This window comes from Triticum dicoccoides, chromosome 4A (assembly GCF_002162155.2).
Source record: "Triticum dicoccoides isolate Atlit2015 ecotype Zavitan chromosome 4A, WEW_v2.0, whole genome shotgun sequence".
In the NCBI taxonomy this organism is placed as follows: domain Eukaryota; kingdom Viridiplantae; phylum Streptophyta; class Magnoliopsida; order Poales; family Poaceae; genus Triticum; species Triticum dicoccoides.
In genome coordinates this window covers 154,567,440-154,592,299 of record NC_041386.1, presented here as the reverse complement: position 1 = coordinate 154,592,299, position 24,860 = coordinate 154,567,440, and positions in this window count along the sequence as shown.

The following is a 24,860-nucleotide window of genomic DNA, read 5'->3' as shown; positions in this document are numbered from 1 at the left end:
TTACTGTTGAATTTACTCCCACTATGAAGATTAAATGAAGGTTGTTGCATGCTGTAATTAAGGATAGACATGTAGACTATAGCTAGAGCATAAGTTGGTGCATTAGTCAATCAATGTCGATTAGATTAAAGGCTAAATGCATTGGAAGTGTAGATATACACTCTTTGTTTTTTAGCCGATGTACACTCTTTGTCGGAAGACCGAGGGAGTACACGTGCATGCACTCACATACACAGCCAGGGTGGTTCGCGCCAAGGGTTGGACTCCTGTCACGCGTGCGTAAAGTTTTGTTTAACTGATTTCTTTGCTCTGTCAACTAACAGGTGGGACCCAAAAACCAGGTGACAATTTAACCAGTCACCAAAGTGCCACGTCGAATATGTGGCTGGTCAGTAGGGTGCAATACGGTGCTCTACGATGAGCTAGTGATCGTATAATCACCGCAAAACTATATAGTGACCTTAAAGAGCATATTGTTACATACATTAATCGCCAGTGTATTTTTCTCGTTTCAAATTAAGCCATATTAACCGGAAAGGACGCGGTATGGACTAGTACTAGTACTGCTTTGATGTGTCCCGTCAACTCGTCGAATGAGGAGAAGCTTGCTTACTACGCCTCTCCCTCGCCCACGCGTGCGGTGTCTCACAGGACGAGGAGAGGGTTTTGACTATAGTGCCCTCTCCCTCTCCCTCGCCCTCACCCTCGCAGTGGACGTGCAATAGTTCAATCGGTGTCAGATTGCCAGAAGCATATTGTACTGTAGTATCATCATTGTTGGACCTTCCGAAGAGGCGAAGAGCCAAGTGCAAGGTTCACACGAGTATGAACTGTTGAACCTCCCAAAGAGGCAAAGAGCCAAGCACAAGGTTTTATAGAAGTTATCGTCCTAGTTGGAGTATACTACAACTATAGCGAACGACGCTACTGTATGATGCCGCCACGTCACCTATATCCAAAGTTGTGCCACCTTTTTTTCTCAAAGAGCATGTTGGAGCCCATGCAACAACCACACAAGTTGCACGTACACATAACACATTTACTAGTAATAAATTATAAAGGACAAATGCCAGTATGCCACACAAGTTCATCCCCACTTCATGTCATAAATTTGTGCACGACTAGTCTACATATATTCACAGCGCTACCATTCACAATTTACCATACTCCACTTACATGTTATAGATGGGCTACATGTCCTCCTCCAGGTCCCAATCCTAGGTGTTCTTCATGGATGGCATGATCCATAGCGGTGGGCAATGGGAATCATTGTCGTAGCTTTCTAGTCCGGTTCCACACGATGGAGACTCATCCAAGCTAAAGCGGCATAAATCAGGGATAGCATGTCCCAGCATGTCGTTCATCCGGCGGTGCACACTGAAGACACAACCATGCTTCATGAACGGCAGGCCTTCGGTGTCGTGCATGGACGGTGGCATCTGCTTCACAATGGGGTAGATGTCCTCAATGAAAAGCGAGTACTCTCCAAGAGTGTTCCTCGGCACCCACGTAGCATCACAGGGGTCAAACTCAGTGCCGTTCATCTGGTACATGCGGCATCTCATATCTGGACACATGGTGACGTACATAGTCAAGGTCCATGCATAATAATGTTGTGCTCAAATATGGCGATCAGTAATACTGTGCAGCAAATAGTACTACTCCAGTATAGAGGAAGTAAAAGAACCGACTTATTATAAATAGCCACTCTTGGCTACATGGATGAGATAGTAAGACACGGAAAAACAAAAATAGTGGGAGCTAGTGGGTTCAAGTCTTCAAGGGCCTAGCTAGCTATACGCGTCCTCCAAGGTAAAAAGTACTCCTACTAGTACTAGTGAGTAGTACAACAATAAAAGATAAGGCGAGAGGGTTAAAAAGTATAATACTAAATTGTACTACTAGTACAGTAAACATGTCCCAGTCAAGAAAAGAAAATAACTAACAAGTACAACTACTCTACTACTCAACACACAACAATGAGAAAATGGAATACCTAGGTAGATGGTGACGATCCGATCATGGTAGATTGTGTGACCATGTTGCACCTCAGTGGTACTATGGGTAACGACTGCTAAGATAGTTGATACCAATATGCCGAAGTCAGCTACAAGGTTCCAGGTTAGACCGAACCGCGGATACAAATGCACATCCAGGATCGGCGATCTTATTCTGATCGAGGGATGACTGGTCCCTGCAAAATAATGGAGTACCATTAGGGATGGCAACCAGATGAAACAAGTCCCCTGGTTCGTCACCGCGAAGATGCGGCCTAGATGGCGCACGGCGTCTTTGAACGTGTAGGGGTACAAATCTGCCGCAGCCAACATGCGCCAGCCTCTGCCGTTACTGCCTCTTGCATTGATGGCAATCCTTATGTCGAACACCGCAATGAAATAGTAATCGTCGTAGCCGCGTCACTTTGTCGGTGGGTCTGCAATTGCTATCTTCTTCAATCTCATGTAGGCTTCATCATACGTATTCAAGCCCAGCCAGTCCGAAAGGCCGATCCCCATGGTGGAGAAGGGGTCTACGGGAACGGCCGCACTGCTGTGGATGTTGTGCAAAATGATGCTGGTATCCGGCCGGAGGTATGCAAGACAATCTTCGTTGGCACCGACCAAGACCTATATATAAGACGGTGGGCAGCGGAGAAATTACGGGATGGAAATGGAATAACTAAGTACTACATGATCAAACTCTGTGACTGACCTTCTCGTCAGACAAAATCCGACTACCTCTCAACGTCGGCAACTCTAGCGGAGTCAACGTGCAACCATGGCTAGGGAGCGGTGGAGTGTTTGAAGGATTGTCGCATAGAAGAACCTTCTCCTCGAGGACGCTTGGAAGACCAACAAGCATGGCCTTTTCCCAAGCCTGTTTAAGCACCGTCTTAAAAAAGTTGGTGCAGGAAGCACCGAGTCTTGCGGCGGTGAGGACATCGGAGCAGCGTGCGATTTCTCCTAGAGGATTGTCGTCCAAGGTCTCCCAGCCCTGACGAGGAGGAGAACTGCCTGGCGAATCCATGGGAGCAGCGACGAACTGCCTTCTCTTTGGGGGGAGTGGAACTGGCGAGGAGGAGATAAGAGCGTAGTAACCATAGGGCCTCGCCCCTCCCAACTGTAGCTCCTCGATCGTTCCTTAGCGAAGGGTTGAGGCCATTATTTACTACGTACTCGTACTGTAGCAGTACTAGTACTACTTTCTCAACTAGTAGTGCGATGTACTGTACTTCTAGTATAGTGCACTACTTTTGAACTCTTGAATCTCAGGGCCACGGAGCTACAGTTGGAAGTGGAGGGTACTACTGTTCTCCAGAACCATCGCTATGCTATCAATGCAGGGAAAGTACACCTTCGTAGTGGGTACTCTCGATGCTCTATTCAAGCGCATAGCTGGCCTACTCAGCCGCTTCTCTCATGCACACACTAGCAGCCTGCTTATCAGCGACGGTTACTACGGGGGCAGAACATTTGAGTTATTTGATACAACGAGACTAGGATTTTTGCTTCCATTTGTGGAGGTGTAATGTATCTTGTCGAACTTTGTTAGTTGTTTCTTCTTTATGAATGAGATGAGGCAAATATTTTGCCTCCATTTTAAAACAAAAAAAATCACATCAAGATGAATTTCTTTTATAGAGCCGATAATGGAGTGAACTCCATGTGTGCAACGCCATAAGCTACAGAGTAGTAGAGTACTAGCACTTTATGTACAGAGCCATATTGCACAGTTCTCAATGCCGCGGCAGGCCTTTTCGGCTCCTCGGGCTTAATTGGGAGGTGCTAGTTTGAATATGCTAGCTGATGAGGAAGCTGTAAGCGAGGTGCGGCTAGGGCGAGCACGCGAGCCATGAGATGATGGGAGGGAAAACCTGTTCACATGGCTGGGCTATCCAGTGCACCCAGATTGTGGTGCGACGCGTCCATTTGACTTGAAAACTCAAACTACCAGTGTACAATATTGGCTTGCAATGAAGTTACTACTTTTTAAAAGGCCGTCGTGCATTCGGCCGGGATCGAACCCACAAAATGAGTTATACACTCTGGCGAACACTATTAGTACTTGTTGGAGTACAACACAACCTAGAATAGCCTTTTGTCGCTAGTACATTGTTCCTTACAAGAAACCACTGATAATGCCAAGAAACCACTAATAATGCCAAGAAACTACTACCACTTGCATACATGGCATATTTAAGATAAGACTACCTTATCAACCATTGTACATGCACTTACCGACCAACCCTACCAAGAAACGACTACTCTACAAAGTGCCATTACAGGCATGTTTCAACCCATGCTGCCCCTTAAGTCAATTCTTTCTATTAGACCGGAAAGTTAGACGTTATGACTTGTGGGACCTACATGTCAGTATGCACAAAAATCCCCGAGTGACCTCCTACCTCCGGCTCGTCCACCTAGTCATCCTTGGCCATGGGACGCAGCTACCACCGCCGGCAGAAGGCAAGGTCAAAACTGCCGGCGGTGCGGAGCCCATCTTGCGGCAGCCCGGATGCCAGCTACACCCGATGCTCGCGACCGCTAGCTAGCCAAGATAGCACACACCCTGCTGGATGCATCCAGCTGCTTGTCTACAAGATTTGCTAGCTAGATTGGCATGGCGATGCGGCGACTTGCTCACGCACGCCGCACTAAGCCGACCATCTGTCTCGAGCGAAGGCTAGCACGAGGGCTTGCTCGGGCCAGCCTGCCAACTCGGTTGAAAGTGGTAGTTTTTTTAAATACTCTACATACTGTAAGTAGGAGTGAAAGTTAAGCTTTGGAAGCCAATAAGCAATGCTAGTTACATAGTGCCTATGTGTACATGATTGAAACTAAATATCAACCATGAGTGACTAATATCTTGATGGAAAACTCGAAACTATGGAAATACTAGCATTTTTTGCATGGATGGAAATACTAGCAATGTTCACGTGCGTTGCAACGGATCATAATTAGAATAATACTTATTCACAAACTTTATAGAAACACTCTAATTTGGGTATACATATATCACTAGAGATATATTATGTTTCAGCCAGAATACATTCCTTGGGTTGTTTTGGTGAGGTGAGGGAGGGATGTGGTTGGTTTTAAGATACTAATTATGGGTTTTTCTACAAATTGGTAGAGAAGTGGGATGTTGGTGAGAAAAGGCAACAACTTACCTCACAGTCGTTAGATGTAGATCTAATGGTCAGAAGTGACGGATGGCAGACACACTATCATCACCAACTAAGTCTTTTGTAGGAGTACTAGCAAGATGTTCGTGCATTGCACGGAACATCAAGATGCATTTTTTTTATAAAACACCTGTTGTGATTGACCCATGCTGGAGTAATCCCATCTGTAAAAACTAATGATATCTCGAGAAAGAGGAGATAAGGTGAAGAGGAGTGGGGCGTGGTGGTGATTGGTGGTCGGACTAAGCAGAGGCATGGGGATGGACGGCGCCGGCAGCGACCAACATGCCAGTTTTTCCAGAGGCTTCCTTTTTTAATTGCTGAACAATGAGGTTGTTGGAGATAAGGATGAACGAGGGAAGGCCTTGTCTGCAAATGTGGAGAGAGGTGCGGGTATCTTTTAGTTTAATTTCTATCCGTCAGATATAGATCAGACGGTCTATATTGCAAGATGGCATGTGTACCATCATCGCCAACTCGATTTTTTATAAGAGAAGAAATATAAGTATGGAGATACAAACGTATTATCGATACTTGTTTCCGTGAACTAGGATCTACATTCTATTCAATGGCTCAGCATGTGGGGCCTTAGCACAATGACTTCTCGACTGTGTAAAACAAAGGTTTTCCAGTCGCCGGTAAGGATGGGGTGACGGCAGCGCGCTTTCGGCTTGCTCTAGTCCTAGTAGTCAAACTAGGTGGTCTACGCACGTGTAGATTTATTCTTGTTCGCGTCTTGTGTTCGCCGTACTGCCACGATTGTTGATGAATAGACGGTAAGTTATTCACGGGAAAACCTTTGTTGAGCATGTGTGCGAGAGAGAGAGAGAGACATTGTGCGTGTGTGATATGTGTAGAGACTGAGGCAATGATAAGAGATTCTTTGTGTCTCCGTGTGTGGAGGATAGAGAGAGACATGTACGTGGGGCTTTGTGTTGTGTAATGTGGAGACACATAGACATAATCAGAGAGTGAGTGTGTGAGATACACATGTGTACATGGGCAGAGATGTGTGAGTTAGAGAGATGGAGAATTTTGGTGTGCATCTGAGCTAGAGAGGGGGGTATATACATACCTACAGCTGGAGAGAATATGCAAAGGTGTGTGTCTTAAAAGAAGGATCCAGATAGATGGGTGTTTGCGCGTGTCTGTGTGTGTTTGTGCACGCATTTGTGTGTGAGAGGGAGTGTGTGTATGTGGAGTAGAGAGACCACTAATGATGTAAACCTAGTATAGGGAAGGGGGAATGGTGTGGCATGTGTGTCAAAGAGAGACAAAGGCATGTGTTGTAGCGGGATAGCATGGGTGCGGGCGGGGAGCAGACTATTTGGAAGAGACATCGAGTGTGTGTGGGAGAGGGGAGTGAGAGCGAGAGAGAGAGAGAGGGAGAGAGCTAGCGACGAAGAGAGAGAGAGAGAGAGAGAGAGAGAGAGAGTAATGCCCCGAGTCCGATGCGCCAGGTGTCTTCTAGTTATTCGTTGTCGTTGCCATGTCATTTGCTTGCGTGTTGCATCTTTGACATGCCATCATGTGCATTGCAACTGCATGTTTTAAAAAAAACTTGCATCCGGTCATTCTCTCTGTTGTCTGTTTCGATATCCGACACTCGCATGCACCCGCCGCACCTTCCAGATCTTGTTTTGTGAGAGGGAGAAAAACATTATCGGAATGGGCCGAGATTTGTCGAGTGGTCTTGGTACATCACTGGTAGACCGCCTGTCAAATTTCGTTCCATTTGGAGGTTGTTTGATGCCCCAACGGTTAACCGCGTTAACTGAAACCCTCCTTCTCTTTGCAGCCCAACACCCCTTCACAACAGCCCACTAGCCCATCTAAACCCCCTCCATGCTCTCCGTCATTGGATCATGATCGTGTGGGCGAAAACCGCACCTTAATAGCCCTCTCCAAGCTCCCAGAATCTATATAAAGGCCCCCCTGCATTATTCGGGCGAAACCCTAGCTCCCACCTCCTCCGCGCTGCCGGACATGTCCGCCGATGGCCGGACACGTCTAGCCGCTGCCCTCATCTAATCTGCAACCGCCACGTCGCTGTCTCCAGCCTCCCACCACCACAGCCCGCTCGGCCCACGACCGGCCCGCCCCGGGCCGGCTCTGGGCCCGAGCCGCGTCCCCGTGCCCGCTCGCCCGCGCCGCTCGCTCCTCCGCCGCACGCCACCCACACCTTCGCCGCCGTCGTGCTCCGCCGCCGTGCCGCCGACCTTGCTGCTCCGCTTCGCCTCGCCGTCCGGCCACGCCGGCGTCGAATCCCGCCGAATCTCGTCACCCCGCGCCTCCCCATCCACCATGCCACCTCGTCGGAGGTTGCCGACGTCGCCGGCCGCCGCCTCCCTCCCCGGTGTCCTCCCCCGCCCGGATCTGGTTAGGTGGACCAGATCCACCACCTCCACCAACCAAACGCCCCCCGCGTCCCGGATCTGCTCGTCCCGCATGACCTCGTCTAGTTTTTCGCGAGGTTGAATTTTCTCTAAGTCCCTAGAAAAATCATATTATGTGTGCATCTCCATCATGGCATAACATTGTGCATATTGCTCCATTTTGCATGTATGATATATCAAATTGTTCATCTCTGAGTGCTCTACATGGTGATGTAGTTTGTTTGCATGTTACTATTAATCTTGATGCCTTAATCATTGTTGCAAAAGTGCTAAATGATATAATCTGCTAAAAATTGTTGTAACTTGCTGATTTGTCTTTTTCATAGCATTTTGTGTGTTTATCTTTTGAGTATCATGTCAACATGTTTTTGGAGCATGTTCATGCCATCTTTATAGTGGTGCCATCCATGTATTTTTATGTGCCCTGTGGTGACCAGCACAAGCATGCAAAGTAGGGTACTTGATGTTTGTTGTTTTCTAAGACTTGGTGATTTTTTGCTAAGTCTGTAAATGTTACATTGTGTTGCCATGTTATCTTGATGCTACCATCAATTTCATGCATAATCTGGAGATGCCTAGTTGACATGTTTTGATGTCCATGTTATGTACAAGCATGTCATGCTTTTGCTTGCCATGTTCTTGTACTATAGCTTAATTACTTCTTGCCTCCAACATGCCATCGTATAAACTCTGCTCATGCATATGCTTTGTTTTTCACTAAGTCATAATCTGTGTGATCAAGTTGTTTTTTGCATTGATCATCTTGGATTAATCCTGATGCCTATGAACTTGAACCTTAATGTTATTTGAAGCATGTAATCTATACTTTGAGTTCATATCAAGTTTGCGTCTATATGTTTCCTGTAGCATGTTGTTTCCTTGACTGCAAAATGCTTAGTTGCTGTTTTGGGTAGATTGTGTTTGAAACTTGTTTTGAGTGTATGTGTTGAACCGTTCCTCCGTTTTGAGCATGCTCTATATGAAACTTGCTTAGTTTTGCATGTAGTTTCATGTTACCTTGTTGCATCCATGTTTTGGAGTGTTTGTGATGTTGTTTTGCTTGTTTTTGCATCGATGCCATGTTTAACTTGTTTTGCTCATATCTTCTAGGTCGTAGCTCCGAATTAAATGAACTTTATGTGTAACTTGACTAGAAAACCATGTAGATCATCTTGACCAATTTCTAAATTTGTGTATGGGGAGTTTCCGAAAGTGTTATGTGTTGATTTTGGCCTCATTTAAACTTGCTTTGATGTGATGTTCTTGTATGCATCATCTCTTTCCATGAGTAGCATCATGTAGCCTTGTCATGCATCATACTTGTATGAGCATCATGCCATGTTCTTGTGTTGTGTGTTTACCATGTTGTTTGCTTATTTCCGGTTGTGCTCGTTCTCGGTAGTTCCTGTTTCGTTGCGATTGTGAGGATTCGTTCGACTACGTGGGATCGTCTTCTTCATGGACGCGTTCTTCTTCCTAGCGGGATTTCAGGCAAGATGACCGCCACCTTGGATCTCACTACTATCTTTGCTATGCTAGTTGTCTCGATGCTATCACTATGTCACGCTACATACCACTTGTTTATCAAGCCTCCCAAATTGCAATGATAGCCTCTAACCTTTTTACCCTTCCTAGCAAACCGTTGTTTGGCTATGTTACCGCTTTGCTCAGCCCCTCTTATAGCGTTGGTAGTTGCAGGTGCAGTTGCAGGTTGTTCCATGTTGGGACATGGATATCATGGGATATCACAATATCTCTTATTTAATTAATGCATCTATATACTTGGTAAAGGGTGGAAGGCTCGACCTTATGCCTGGTGTTTTGTTCCACTATTGTCGCCCTAGTTTCCATCATACCGGTGTTATGGTCCTTGATTTTTGTGTCCATAACACGGTGAGGGTTTATGGGCCCCTCTTGACATTTCGCTATGAATAAAACTCTTCCAGCAAGGCCGAACATTGGTTTTAACATTTGCCATGATAATACTTGAACTAAATAATTAATTGGCATAGGGCGTCATGAACCCGAGGATTCTTTCTACATAGCAGGGGGGAGAGTGTTGATGGTGTTGGTACCAAACGGGCAGACTGCGGGGCCGCCTCGGGGAAACTCGAGGTATTTGGTATATACCTATAGGCTGACCCATCCGGACGTGGCCTGAGACGAGATACGCGCGGCTACTATCTAGGTGTCGGCATGCCCGGAGGTCTCGCTGGATTAGTTTTACCATTGTCGAAATGTCTTGTGCACCGGGATTCCGAGCCTGATCGGAGGGTCCCGCGATGGAGGATTGTCTCCATGGATAGTGAGCTTGTCATGGGCTAAGTTGGGACACCCCTGCAGAGTTTAAACTTTCGAGAGTCGTGCCCGCGGTTATGTGGCAGATGGGAATTTGTTAATATCCGGTTGTAGTGGACTTGAAGTAAACCCAATTAAAATACACCAACCGCGTGCGTAACCATGATTGTCTCTTTTCGGGGAAGTTCAAGAGGAGAACACGGTTGGGTTATGTTTGAACGTAAGTAGTTCAGGATCAGTTTTTGATCATTACTAGTTTGCGATCGTTTGTGTAGTTTCTCATCTTACTCTTGCACTCGTAAGTTAGCCACCATACTTTGCTTAGTCGCTATTGGAACCTCACCACCTTACCCCTTCCTTACCCTTTAAGCTTTACTAGTATTGATACCCATGGTAATGGGATTGCTGAGTCCTCGTGGCTCACAGATTACTACACCACAATTGCAGGTACTGGTAATGCGATGATCATGACGTGAGAGCGATGTTTGCTTGTTTTGGAGTTCTTCGTCTTCTTCGTTGATCTTGGGTTAGGTTCCTGGTTGGCAGCCTGGGCTAGCAGGGTGGACGTTGTTTGAGTTTCGGTTTGTGTTTCATTCATAGTCGGATGTTGTTCTCATATATGATGTTTGATGTATTAATGTGGCATTTGTATGCGCTTTGTATGTATCCCCAACTATTATGTAATGGTATGATGTAATGATATCCACCTTGCAAAAGCGTCTCCAATACGCGCTTCTATCCATGGTGGGACCTTCGAGTTCCTTTGGGATAGAGTCGCATATTGGGCGTGACACACACACAGAGAGAGAGAGAGAGGGGGGGGAGAGAGAGAGAGAGGAAGAGAGGGGGAGAGAGAGGGGTCATTTGTGTGCAGAAGTGGCGTATAGATAGGGAGCCAATGTTGATGTTGTTCGAAAGTGGCCTATGTACGGGGACGCAAGGGAAGCGAGTCATCGTGTGTGTGATAGGGACTTCATGGGAGATCTAGAATAGATGGTGTAGAGAACAACGTGCGAGATTGAGAATGATGATCCATTAGGGAGCTATGAAAAGAATCACGACATATATGTATACAGGCAAGGAGCTGGGCGGGTCCGCATGTGGGAAAGATAGAAAGATGAGAGTGGTGCACAAGGAGACAAAGTGTGCTTGTTTGTAGTGGGGTGGTGTTGGGGAACGTAGTAATTTCAAAAAACTTCCTACACACATGCAAGATCATGGTGATGCATAGCAACGAGAGAGGAGATTATCGTCCACGTACCCTCGTAGACCGTAAGCGGAAGCGTTATGAGAACGCGGTTGATGTAGTCGTACGTCTTCACGATCCGACCGATCCAAGTACCGAACGTACGACACCTCCGAGTTCAGCTCGATGATGTCCCACGAACCCCGATCCAGCAGAGCTTCACAGGAGAGTTCCGTCAGCATGACGGCGTGATGACGGTGATGATGTTGCTACCAACGCAGGGCTTCACCTAAGCACCGCTACGATATGATCGAGGTGGATTATGGTGGAGGGGGGCACCGCACACGGCTTGGAACAATCAACTTGTGTGTCCTAGGGTGCCCCCTGCCCCCGAATATAAAGGAGCAAGGGGGAGGCCAGCCGGCCCTTGAAGGGCGCTCCAGGAGGAGGAGTCCTCCTCCTAGTAGGAGTAGGACTCCCCTTTCCTACTCCTACTAGGAGGGGGAAAGGAAGGAGGAGAGGGAGAAGGAAAGGGGGGTCGCCACCCCCTTCCCTAGTCCAATTCGGACCAGAGGGGGAGGGCGCGCGGCCTGCCCTGTCCGGCCCTATCTCTCTCCACTAAGGCCCATGTGGCCCATTACTTCTCCAGGGGGGTTCCGATAACCCTCCGACACTTCGGTTTTCTCCAAAATCACCCGGAACACTTCTGGTATCCGAATATAGTCGTTCAATATATCAATCTTTATGTCTTGACCATTTCGAGACTCCTCGTCATGTCCGTGATCACATCTAAGGCTCCGAACTACCTTCGGTACATCAAATCACATAAACTCATAATACCGATCGTCACCGAACGTTAAGCGTGCGGACCCTACGAGTTCGAGAACTATGTAGACATGACCAAGACAGGTCTCCGGTCAATAACCAATAGCAGAACCCGGATGTTCATATTGGCTCCTACATATTCTACGAAGATGTTTATCGGTCAAACCGCATAACAACATACGTTGTTCCCTATGTCATTGGTAAGTTACTTTCCTGAGATTCGATCGTTCGTATCTCAATACGTAGCTCAATATTGTTATACTGGCAAGTCTCTCTACTCATTCCGTAATGCATCATCCCGCAACTAACTCATTAGTTGCATTGCTTGCAAGGCTTATAGTGATGTGCATTATCGAGAGGGCCCAGAGATACCTCTCCAACAATCGGAGTGACAAATCCTAATCTCGATCTATGCCAACTAAACAAGTACCATCGAAGACACCTGTAGAGCACCTTTATAATCACCCAGTTACGTTGTGACGTTTGGTAGCACGCAAAGTGTTCCTCCGGTAATCGGGAGTTGCATAATCTCATAGTCATAGGAACATGTATAAGTCATGAAGAAAGCAATAGCAGAAAACTAAAATGATCAAGTGCTAAGCTAACGGAATGGGTCAAGTCAATCACAGCATTCTCCTAATGATGTGATCCCGTTTCTCAAATGACAACTCATGTCTATGGTTAGGAAACATAACCGTCTTTGACTAATGAGCTAGTCAAGTAGAGGCATACTAGTGACACTCTGTTTGTCTATGTATCCACACATGTATTATGTTTCCGATTAATACAATTCTAGCATGAATAATAAACATTTATCATGAAATAAGGAAATAAATAATAACTTTATTATTGCCTCTAGGGCATATTTCCTTCAGTCTCCCACTTGCACTAGAGTCAATAATCTAGATTACACAATAATGATTCTAACACCCATGGAGCCTTGGTGTTGATCATGTTTTGCTCGTGAGAGAGTCTTAGTCAATGTGTCTACAACATTCAGATCCGTATGCATCTTGCAAATCTCTATGTCTCCCACCTGGACTTGATCGCGGATGGAATTGAAGCGTCTCTTGATGTGTTTGGTTCTCTTGTGAAATCTAGATTCCTTTGCCAAGGCAATTGCACCAGTATTGTCACAAAAGATTTTCATTGGACCCGATGCACTAGGTATGACACCTAGATCGGATATGAACTCCTTCATATAGACTCCTTCATTTGCTGCTTCCGAAGCAGCTATGTACTCCGCTTCACACGTAGATTCCACCACGACGCTTTGTTTAGAACTGCTCCAACTGACAGCTCCACCATTCAATATAAACACGTATCTGGTTTGCGATTTAGAATCATCCGGATCACTGTCAAAGCTTGCATCGACGTAACCATTTATGACGAGCTCTTTGTCACCTCCATAAACGAGAAACATATCCTTAGTCCTTTTAGGTATTTCAGGATGTTCTTGACTGCTGTCCAGTGATCCACTCCTGGATTACTTTGGTACCTCCCTGCTAAACTAATAGAAAGGCACACATCAGGTCTGGTACACAGCATTGCATACATGATAGAGCCTATGGCTGAAGCATAGGGAACACTTTTCATTTTCTCTCTATCTTCTGCAGTGGTCGGGCATTGAGTCTTACTCAACTTCACACCTTGTAACACAGGCAAGAACCCTTTCTTAGCTTGATCCATTTTGAACTTCTTCAAAACTTTATCAAGGTATGTGCTTTGTGGAAGTCCAATTAAGCATCTTGATCTATCTCTATAGATCTTGATGCCCAATATATAAGCAGCTTCACCGAGGTCTTTCATTGAAAAACTCTTATTCAAGTATCCTTTTATGCTATCCAGAAATTCTATATCATTTCCAATCAACAATATGTCATCCACATATAATATTAGAAATGCTACAGAGCTCCCACTCACTTTCTTGTAAATACAGGCTTCTCCAAAAGTCTGTATAAAACCATATGCTTTGATCATATTATCAAAACGTTTATTCCAACTCCGAGAGGCTTTCACCAGTCCATAAATGGATCGCTGGAGCTTGCACACTTTGTTAGCACCCTTTGGATCGATAAAACCTTCAGGTTGCATCATATACAACTCTTCTTCCAGAAAACCATTCAGGAATGTTGTCTTCACATCCATTTGCCAAATTTCATAATCATAAAATGCGGCAATTGCTAACATGATTCGGACGGACTTAAGCATCTCTACAGGTGAGAAGGTCTCATCATAGTCAACTACTTGAACTTGTCGAAAACATTTCGCAACAAGTCGAGCTTTGTAGACAGTAACGTTACCGTCAGCGTCAGTCTTCTTCTTGAAGATCCATTTATTCTCGATGGCTTGCCGATCATCGGGCAAGTCAACCAAAGTCCACACTTTGTTCTCATACATGGATCCCATCTCAGATTTCATGGCTTCAAGCCATTTTGCGGAAACTGGCCTCATCATCGCTTCCTCATAGTTCGTAGGTTTGTCATTGTCAAGTAACATGACCTCCAGAACAGGATTACCATACCACTCTGGTGCGGATCTTACTATGGTTGACCTACGAGGTTTGGTAGTAACTTGATCTGAAGTTTCATGATCATCATCATTGGCTTCCTCACTAATTGGTGTAGGTGTCACAGGAACTGGTTTCTGTGATGGACTACTTTCCAATAAGGGAGCAGGTAAAGTTACCTCATCAACTTCTACTTTCCTCCCACTCACTTCTTTCGAGAGAAACTCCCTCTCTAGAAAGGATCCATTCTTAGCAACAAATGTCTTGCCTTCGGATCTGTGATAGAAGGTGTACCCAATAATCTCCTTTGGGTATCCTATGAAGACGCATTTCTCCGATTTAGGTTCGAGCTTATCAGGTTGAAGCTTTTTCACATAAGCATCGCAGCCCCAAACTTTAAGAAATGACAACTTTGGTTTCTTGCCAAACCATAGTTCAGCGTCGTCTCAACGGATTTAGATGGTGCCCTATTTAACATGAATGCAGCTGTCTCTAAAGCATAACCCCAAAATGATAGCGGTAAATCAGTAAGAGACATCATAGATCACACCATATCTAGTAAAGTACGATTACGATGTTCGGACACACCATTACGCTGTGGTGTTCCGGATGGCGTGAGTTGCGAAACTATTCCGCAATGTTTCAAATGAAGACCAAACTCGTAACTCAAATATTCTCCTCCACGATCAGATCATAGAAACTTTATTTTCTTGGTACGATGATTTTCCACTTCACTTTGAAATTCTTTAAACTTTTCAAATGTTTCAGACTTATGTTTCATCAAGTAGATATACCCATATCTGCCCAAATCATCTGCGAAGGTGAGAAAATAACGATACCCGCCGCGAGCCTCAATATTCATCGGACCACATACATCAGTATGTATGATTTCCAACAAATCTATTGCTCGCTCCACAGTTCGGGAGAACGGCGTTTTAGTCATCTTTCCCATGAGGCATGGTTCGCAAGTACCAAGTAATTCATAATCAAGTGATTCCAAAAGTCCATCAGAATGGAGTTTCTTCCTGCGCTTTACACCAATATGACCTAAACGGCAGTGCCACAAATAAGTTGCACTATCATTATCAACTCTGCATCTTTTGGCTTCCACATTATGAATATGTGTATCACTACTATCGAGATTCATTAAAAATAGACCACTCTTCAAGGGTGCATGACCATAAAAGATATTACTCATATAAATAGAACAACCATTATTCTCTGATTTAAATGAATAATCGTCTCGCATCAAACAAGATCCAGATATAATGTTCATGCTCAATGCTGGCACCAAATAACAATTATTCAGGTCTAAAACTAATCCCGAAGGTAGATGTAGAGGTAGCGTGCCGACGGTGATCACATCAACGTTGGAGCAATGTCCCACGTGCATCGTCACCTCATCCTTAGCCAATCTTCGCTTAATCTGTAGTCCCTATTACGAGTTGCAAATATTAGCAACAGAACCAGTATCAAATACCCAGGTGCTATTGCGAGCTTTGGTAAGGTACACATCAATAACATGTATATCACATATACCATTGTTCACCTTTCCATCCTTCTTATCCGCCAAATACTTGGGGCAGTTCCGCTTCTAGTGACCAGTCCCTTTGTAGTAGAAGCACTCAGTCTCAGGCTTAGGTCCAGACTTGGGTTTCTTCTCTTGAGCAGCAACTTGTTTGTCGTTCTTCTTGAAGTTCCCTTTCTTCTTCCCTTTACCCTTTTTCTTGAAACTGGTGGTCTTGTTGACCATCAACACTTGATGCTCCTTCTTGATTAGCATTGCGAAGAGCTCAGGAATCGTCTTATCCATCCCTTGCATATTATAGTTCATCACGAAGCTCATGTAGCTTGGTGGCAGTGATTGAAGAACTCTATCAATGACACTATCAACAGGAAGATTAACCCCCAGTTGAGTCAAGTGGTTATGGTACCCAGACATTTTGAGTATATGTTCACTAATAGAACTATTCTCCTCCATCTTGCAGCTGTAGAACTTATTGGAGACTTCATATCTCTCAATTCAGGCATTTGCTTGAAATATTAACTTCAACTCCTGGAACATCTCATATGCTCCGTGACGTTCAAAACATCGTTGAAGTCCCGGTTCTAAGCTGTAACGACCCGACCCAAAATCGGTCAAGTCTCTGTGTAGCTGTACCATCCCAAGATCATGCTGGCACACACAGTACATTGATGAAAAGATTCAAAGTTCAATCACACCTGAATTTATTACACGATTCTCATATCGAGTCTTTATTACATCATAATAAATTCGGCCGAAGGCCAACTCATGAGAAATAAACTAAATAAAGCTGCGGAAGCGTAGATGAATAGCGAGTCCATCCGACTCCAAAGGGCAATCGCCAAGCGTGGATCGTAGCCTCACTCCTAGTCGGAAAACTCCTCTGCAACATAAGACGTTGCAACTGTGTAGGTCGGCATTTTGAATATGCCGGCAAGTCATGAAGAGAGAACAACAATAAAATTGCTAACACTATATGCAATTTGGCTATGGGGCTCTAAGTTTTATGTTTTTGCAAAAAAGCCAGTTTTTTCCTACAACAAATGACTTGTTTGCAATTTCTAGAAAATGTTGGTTGTTAATGAGATGGTTCCGCCAACCAGTGTCTCATACCCGAAATCATTAAATAACCCATCAATTAATTAATTATGTTTAGTGTTGAGATTTCCGAATTACTCCAATTTCCAGAGGCTCATCTGTCCGTAACCGGGGACACGGCTAATCGATTGGGTTGTTACTTTGCAGAGTCTTGTGCACTTTACCCGCAAGATTCGTTCCCTCCTTTATGTCCTCGCACTGCCTGGTGTTTGAAGACGGGACGAACGAAAGAGGGTCTTCCTAGAGTTTCTCTGGGCACTGTCGGTGCCCATCCATGTCCTATCATTCTTCTACATCTGTTGGCACCGTCCGTCCAGAGTCACGCCTAAGGTCAACCCAGCCAGAGCCCATAATGGCTTGCGGCTGCACAAGTAAGCTTCCAGTCAAGGGGTATCGATCCGTCTCTTCATGGCTGGGTGAAGCTTTCCGCAAGATGTCATGGCGCTTCTCCATGCATGCCGGCCATCCGCTGATTCCTCCAGGGTGCCCATCAACCATCCTCCACCCAGTAATGAATTTGAAGTCCACCTTGAGCTTGAAGTCATGGGGTTGTCATCATCTTGATTCTCACATCTCCCCTATGAATCTCTCAACCAACCCCGTCTACGAGCATAGCAAAGTAAACTACATTGTCTCGGGCAATGGTAAAGGGGTATTGGGTTCATCCTACCTCATGATACTACTCAAGAACTAACTTAAAATTCTCCTATTGCATGCATGGTGGGGAGGAATAATTCTAATGCAACAAAATCATAGGTATTGTAAAACATGATCAAATGACTTGCCTGGCTGACGGTCTTCAAACGCTAGTGACTCGAGATAGCAAGCTTCGCACTCCGGAAATTCTATCGAGTCAAACAATAGCACAAATAAATATTCCACTAAATATCATAACTGCAAGCTAAAGGAAATCACACAAGCACTCAAACCAAAACCAAAGAAAACTCGAAGAACTCCAAACCAACAACTAACAAGAAAATAAAATAAACATTTTATTTTTCTGTAAATAAAATTTCACCCTTGGTAACTACAAAAACTAATCTAAAATAAATTATAATAGAGGTAAAATAAAATCCTAAATTAACTAGAACAACAGAAAACAGCAGCAAGCTAAAAAACTAGAAAAGCTTATTTTTGGGTAAAACTAATTTTAATAAAGACTAAAAATACCCAAATAAATCCCTACTGCTAGGCAAGGTCAAAACAAAGCAGGGACAAAAAGAATCACCTAAAAATAATAATTCTAGCTCAATTTATAGCAGAAAAACTAATCTGACTAAAATTAATATAAAACTATTTTTATAAACGTAAACATGGCCGAATCTATTTTCTGCAGAAACTACAAGAAATTGTTAAACTAACAAAAAAAGAATCAACTAAAAATATAAAACAACCTAAAATATATAGATTTTACAAAACAGAAACTATTCTGATAAAAACAGAAATGAAAAATAAAACTAAACAAAAAAACAACACGCGCTACTGGGCCTATCTAACGATCAGGCGAAACTAACTAAATTGTGCCCGCGGCTAAATAGAAATAAACCGCGCGGCCGGTCTAACAAAACCGCAACTTAAAATAAACCAACCTAACCGGGAACAAACTGAAACTAAACCAATTTACTAAAAAAACTCTTCGTGTGATCTAGGCCATGGATAGCAGATCGGACGGCGGGGAGCGGCTCCGGGGGTCAGGGAGGTCGGCGAAGATGTCGGGGCGAGGCGGCGGAGTGTTGCGGAGGCGGTGGTGATGTCAAGGTCGCTCGGGGACGACGTAAACGGTCGGGACGTCGACGGCGGGGTCCTGGTGAGCTGCATCTCCGGCGAAGAGCGACGGTGCTCGGGCGGCTTCCTGTAGGCGTTGAGGGAGATCAAAAGGATGTCAGGGGTGTGGGAGGATGAGGCAGTTCGCGTGGTGGAGCTTGGAGGTCGAGGGGTTACTCACAGGCGGCGGTGGCGGCGATGAACTATAGTGGCGGCAGCGAGATCGAAACGGCGATGGCGCGAGCTATGGGTGGAGTTGGGATAGGTTTTGGGGGGGGGGTCGGAAGAGGAGAGGCCTGACCTTTTATAGGGCAGGTTTCTTGCGCGAGGGGAAGGCTCGGGGTAGGGTTTTGGGAGAGCGCAGACGTCAAGGGCGTCAGGTGCGAGCGAGATTCTGGCGTGGGAGGATCGGGAGGTTGGGGATGGCGCGGGCCCCGTGGTTAGAGAGAGAAAGGAGAGAGGGGGCGATCGGGTGACCGAGATCGAGAGGCTTCGGGCGTGCGCGCGGCTGGGCTGCGGCTCGGCTCGCTGCTGGGCCGCGTCGGGTGGCTGGCTGGGCCGGTTGGCCTGGCCAGCTCGGGGGTTTTCTTTTTCTTTTTGAATTAAGGCAGAGAGGAAAAAGAAAATATAAAGAAATTTGTAGTACTTTTATATAGGTCATATATATATCGAAATTCTCAGGGGGAAAAATCCTACAACATGGACATTTTTCCAGAGGCAAAACACAAACTAAAAAAACATTTTCTGGAAATCCCAAATAAAATTCAAATTTGAATTCAAACTTTTTGGCCATATCTTTCTTCTGACATTTTTGGAGTGTCATGTTTACTTATCTCATACTTTTGCTCAAGTATTTGTCAGGCATTTTTTTGAAATAAATTTCAATTGCCAATCATGTTCAAATTCAAAAAAGAAACTCAATTGCCCTGAAAAAAAATCAAAAGCCACTCAATTTAAAACAATATGCATAGATGCTTAGCTAAAATTGTAAAACATACCAAATTGAAAATTTGGGATGTTACATAAGCCGTAAAGCATGGCACGCTGAACTATCGAGTAGTCATCAGCTTTGCTTTGCCAGATGTTCATAACATCTGGCGTTGCTCCCGCAGCGGGCTTGGCACCGAGTGGTCCTTCCAGGATGTAATTCTTATGTGCAGCAATGAGGATAATCCTCAAGTTACAGATCCACTCCGTGTAATTTCTACCATCATCTTTCAACTTTGCTTTCTCAAGGAACGCATTAAAATTCAACGGAACAACAACATGGGCCATCTATCCACAACAACATAGACAAGCAAAATACTATCAGGTACTAAGTTCATGATAAATTAAAGTTCAATTAATCATATTTAAGGACTCCCACTTAGATAGACATCCCTTTAATCATCTAAGTGATTACGTGATCCAAATCAACTAAACCATGACCGATCATCACGTGAAGTGGAGTAGTTTTCAATGGTGAACATCACTATGTTGATCATATCTACTATATGATTCACGCTCGACCTTTTGGTCTTAGTGTTTCGAGGCCATATCTGCATATGCTAGGCTCGTCAAGTTTAACCCGAGTATTTCTGCGTGTGCAAAACTGGCTTGTACCCGTTGTATGTAAACATAGAGCTTATCACACACGATCATCACGTGGTGTCTTGGCATGACGAACTTTGGCAATGGTGCATACTCAGGGAGAACACTTGTACCTTGAAATTTAGTGAGAGATCATCTCATAATGCTACCGTCAATCAAGCAGAATAAGATGCATAAAGGATAGACATCACATGCAATCAATATAAGTGATATGATATGGCCATCATCATCGTGTGCCTTTGATCTCCTTCCCCAAAGCACCGTCATGATCACCATCGTCACCGGCGCGACACCTTGATCTCCATCGTAGCATCGTTGTCGTCTCGCCAAATATTGCTTCTACGACTATCACTACCATTTAGTGATAAAGTAAAGCAATTACAGGGCGATTGCATTGCATACAATAAAGCAACAACCAAATGGCTCCTGCCAGTTGCCGATAACTCTGTTACAAAACATGATCATCTCATACAATAAAGTATAGCATCATGCCTTGACGATATCACATCACAACATGCCCTGCAAAAACAAGTTAGACGTCCTCTACTTTGTTTTTGCAAGTTTTACGTGGCTGCTACGGGCTGAGAGAGAACCATTCTTCCCTACGCATCAAAACCACAATGATATTTCGTCAAGTTAGTGTTGTTTTAACCTTCAACAAGGACCGGGCATAGTCATACTCGGTTCAACTAAAGTTGGAGAAACTGACACCCGCCAGCCACCTGTGTGCAAAGCATGTCGGTAGAACCATTCTCGCGTAAGCGTACGCGTAATGTCGGTCCGGTTCGCTTCATCCAACAATACCACCGAACCAAAGTATGACATGCTAGTAAGCAATATGACTTGTATCGCCCACAACTCACTTGTGTTCTACTCGTGCATATAACATCTACGCATAAACCTGGCTCAGATGCCATTGTTGGGGAACGTAGTAATTTCAAAAAAAATTCCTACGCACACGCAAGATCATGGTGATGCATAGCAACAAGAGAGAATAGTATCGTCCACGTACCCTCGTAGACTGTAAGCGGAAGCGTTATGAGGACGTGGTTGTTGTAGTCGTACGTCTTCACGATCCGACCGATCCAAGTACCGAACGTACGACACCTCCGACTTCAGCACACATTAGGCTCGATGACGTCCCACGTACTCCGATCCAGCAGAGCTTCACAGGAGAGTTTCGTCAGCACGACGGCGTGATGACGGTGATGATGTTACTACCGACGCAGGGCTTCGCCTAAGCACCTCTACGATATGATCGAGGTGGATTATGGTGGAGGGGGGCACCGCACACGGCTTGGAACAATCAACTTGTGTGTCCTAGGGTGCCCCCTGCCCCCGTATATAAAGGAGCAAAGGGGGAGGCCGGCAGGCCCTTGCAGGGCGCGCCAGGAGGAGGAGTCCTCCTCCTAGTAGGAGTAGGACTCCCCTTTCCTACTCCTACTAGGAGGGGGAAAGGAAGGAGGAGAGGGAGAAGGAAAGGGGGGCGCCGCCCCCTTCCCTAGTCCAATTCGGACCAGAGGGGGAGGGGCGCGCGGCCTGCCCTGGCCGGCCCTCTCTCTCTCTCCACTAAGGCCCATGTGGCCCATTACTTCTCCCGGGGGGGTTCCGGTAACCCTCCGGCACTCCGGTTTTCTCCGAAATCACCCGGAACACTTCCTGTATCCGAATATAGTCGTCCAATATATCAATCTTTATGTCTCGACCATTTCGAGACTCCTCGTCATGTCCGTGATCACATCTGAGACTCGGAACTACCTTCGGTACATCAAATCACATAAACTCATAATACTGATCGTCACCAAACGTTAAGCGTGCGGACCCTATGGGTTCGAGAACTATGTAGACATGACCGAGACACGTCTCTAGTCAATAACCAATAGCGGAACCTGGATGTTCATATTGGCTCCTACATATTCTACGAAGATCTTTATCGATCAAACCGCATAACAACATATGTTGTTCCCTTTGTCATCGGTATGTCACTTGCCCAAGATTCGATCGTCGGTATCTCAATACCTAGCTCAATCTCGTTACCGGAAAGTCTCTTTACTCATTCCGTAATGCATGATCCCGCAACTAACTCATTAGTTGCATTGCTTGCAAGGCTTATAGTGATGTGCATTACCGAGAGGGCCCAAAGATACCTCTCCGACAATCGGAGTGACAAATCCTAATCTCGATCTATGCCAACTCAACAAGTACCATCGGAGACACCTGTAGAGCACCTTTATAATCACCCAGTTAAGTTGTGACGTTTGGTAGCACACAAAGTGTTCCTCTAGTAATCGGGAGTTGCATAATCTCATAGTCATAGGAACATGTATAAGTCATGAAGAAAGCAGTAGTAGTAAACTAAAACGATCAAGTGCTAAGCTAACAGAATGGGTCAAGTCAATCACATCATTCTCCTAACGATGTGATCCCATTTCTCAAATGACAACTCATGTCTATGGTTAGGAAACATAACCATCTTTGACTAACGAGCTAGTCAAGTAGAGGCATACTAGTGACACTCTGTTTGTCTATGTATTCACACATGTATTATGTTTTCGGTTAATACAATTCTAGCATGAATAATAAACATTTATCATGAAATAAGGAAATAAATAATAACTTTATTATTGCCTCTAGGGCATATTTCCTTCAGGTGGTGTGTGAGGTGAGTGTGCGAGAACCACATAACTAGGGAGATAGACGTTTGGGGGCGACGTTTTGTGTGTATGGGAAAGATACACTCTACATAATGTGTGTGCTTGGGAAATAGAGATGCCGGGAGACCTAGAGAGTGGGGGAAGAGATGTGTGCATGCCCGAGAGACAAAGTGATAGAGACCTATATTGGGGTCTGGACTTTAGAAGAAAGGGGGGTGTTAATGTGCTCGTGTGTTCGTGTCTGGGGGAGAGAACGACTTGTGTGTGTGTGTGGGGGGGGGGGGTTGGCTTCAGATAAAGAGTGAGGTGTCTATATTTGACGAACTTTACCGTAATTGAGATATATATGGTCAATAGTGTGTGCACCCATGGTTGATCAATTTGTTTCACAGTTTGGACTATGAGATGACGATACTTTTGAACATGCGTGATATACCTTGAAGTACCAGAATTACAAACCTAAGATTGGAATTTTGGAATTCGACTCTATCATTAGTTTTTGTAATTCATTTAAACGGAGGTACATTATTTAAGCCGGGATTTCATGATTTCAAATTCATATATCAAACCTAGAGATATACTCATACGTGCATGTTCAAACTCTATAATCATCCACTTTATTCATACACATATGTATTTTTGCTTTTGTCATCATATTTAGGATAAACACATTTGGAATTTCATTTGAATTGGACCGTATGATGGTATTTGCTTGTACTAGATCAATGATCCATATTTGAATTGAATGAACAATCTAAGTTTCGAGTTGGAGACATTGATTTTCAAAACTTGCACTTTTTTGCATGGAAAACAAATAAATTATTGGCCATGATATCATAGTCGGCCGTACAAGAGCAGAACACTTATAATTTCAGGCGCCAAAAGCTTTTAAACTTCCCACTCCCGTCGAAATATCTGCCGCCCGAAAGTTTAGCCCTGTGATATTCCTGTTTTACCCCTGCCACATGAACGGAAAAGGGCTGCTTTGGTAACTCCATTGTTTTCCCCTCTTTGCCCCCAACATTCTTCCCCAGAACCCTTCCCCTCCCCGACCCCCCAACCATGGCAAGCCGCCGAATCTAGTCCTCCGCCGCAGCGGTGGACCTCACACCCCGCCGGATCTACCTTCCGCACCTTGGAACCCCCAACTACCAACTCACCACTTCACCGGAGCCGCTTCAGCGACTGGCTTGTCCACCGCTCCAGATCTCCTTGACCGCCATCATGGTCCACCGCACCGGATCTGCTTAACCGGCGCCCTCGTCCACCACAATGTAGGCCCTTCACTCACTCCCTCGCCCGCCCCATCGCTGGCCCTTCATACAAGCCCTCGTCCGCCGCAACAGATCCGCCTCAGCGAAAGCATTGTACACCTCGCCCGCCGATGCCTTCGTCCACTGCACTGGACCCACTCCACATACGTCATATTCAACTCCACCAGCCTGCTTTCCTGACGCCGCAGCCTAATCAGTTTATTTTCATTTGTACTCCTTTGGTTTTTGTCTTTATCATGGAAATGTTCACTTACCACAGATGAGCTTTCTTGTATGTCGACAGGCATCGCAACCGAAGCACTGGAGCCACTTCAGCAATAGCGATAGTCGGCTCAAACTCAACCGCAACACGAGCACCATCGACGATCCTTAGCTATCAAGTGTGACAACGATACCCATACGCCACCGAGAATCAGCTACTATTATCAAACGGCCAGCGCCTACGCTCACTTTCTTAGCATAAGCACCGCACCTTTGAATTTCTTCAGGGCATCATTCAATTTTTCATGAGACGCGTTATTCTGCTTGCACTTGTAGGGCCATACTTCTGGAAGTG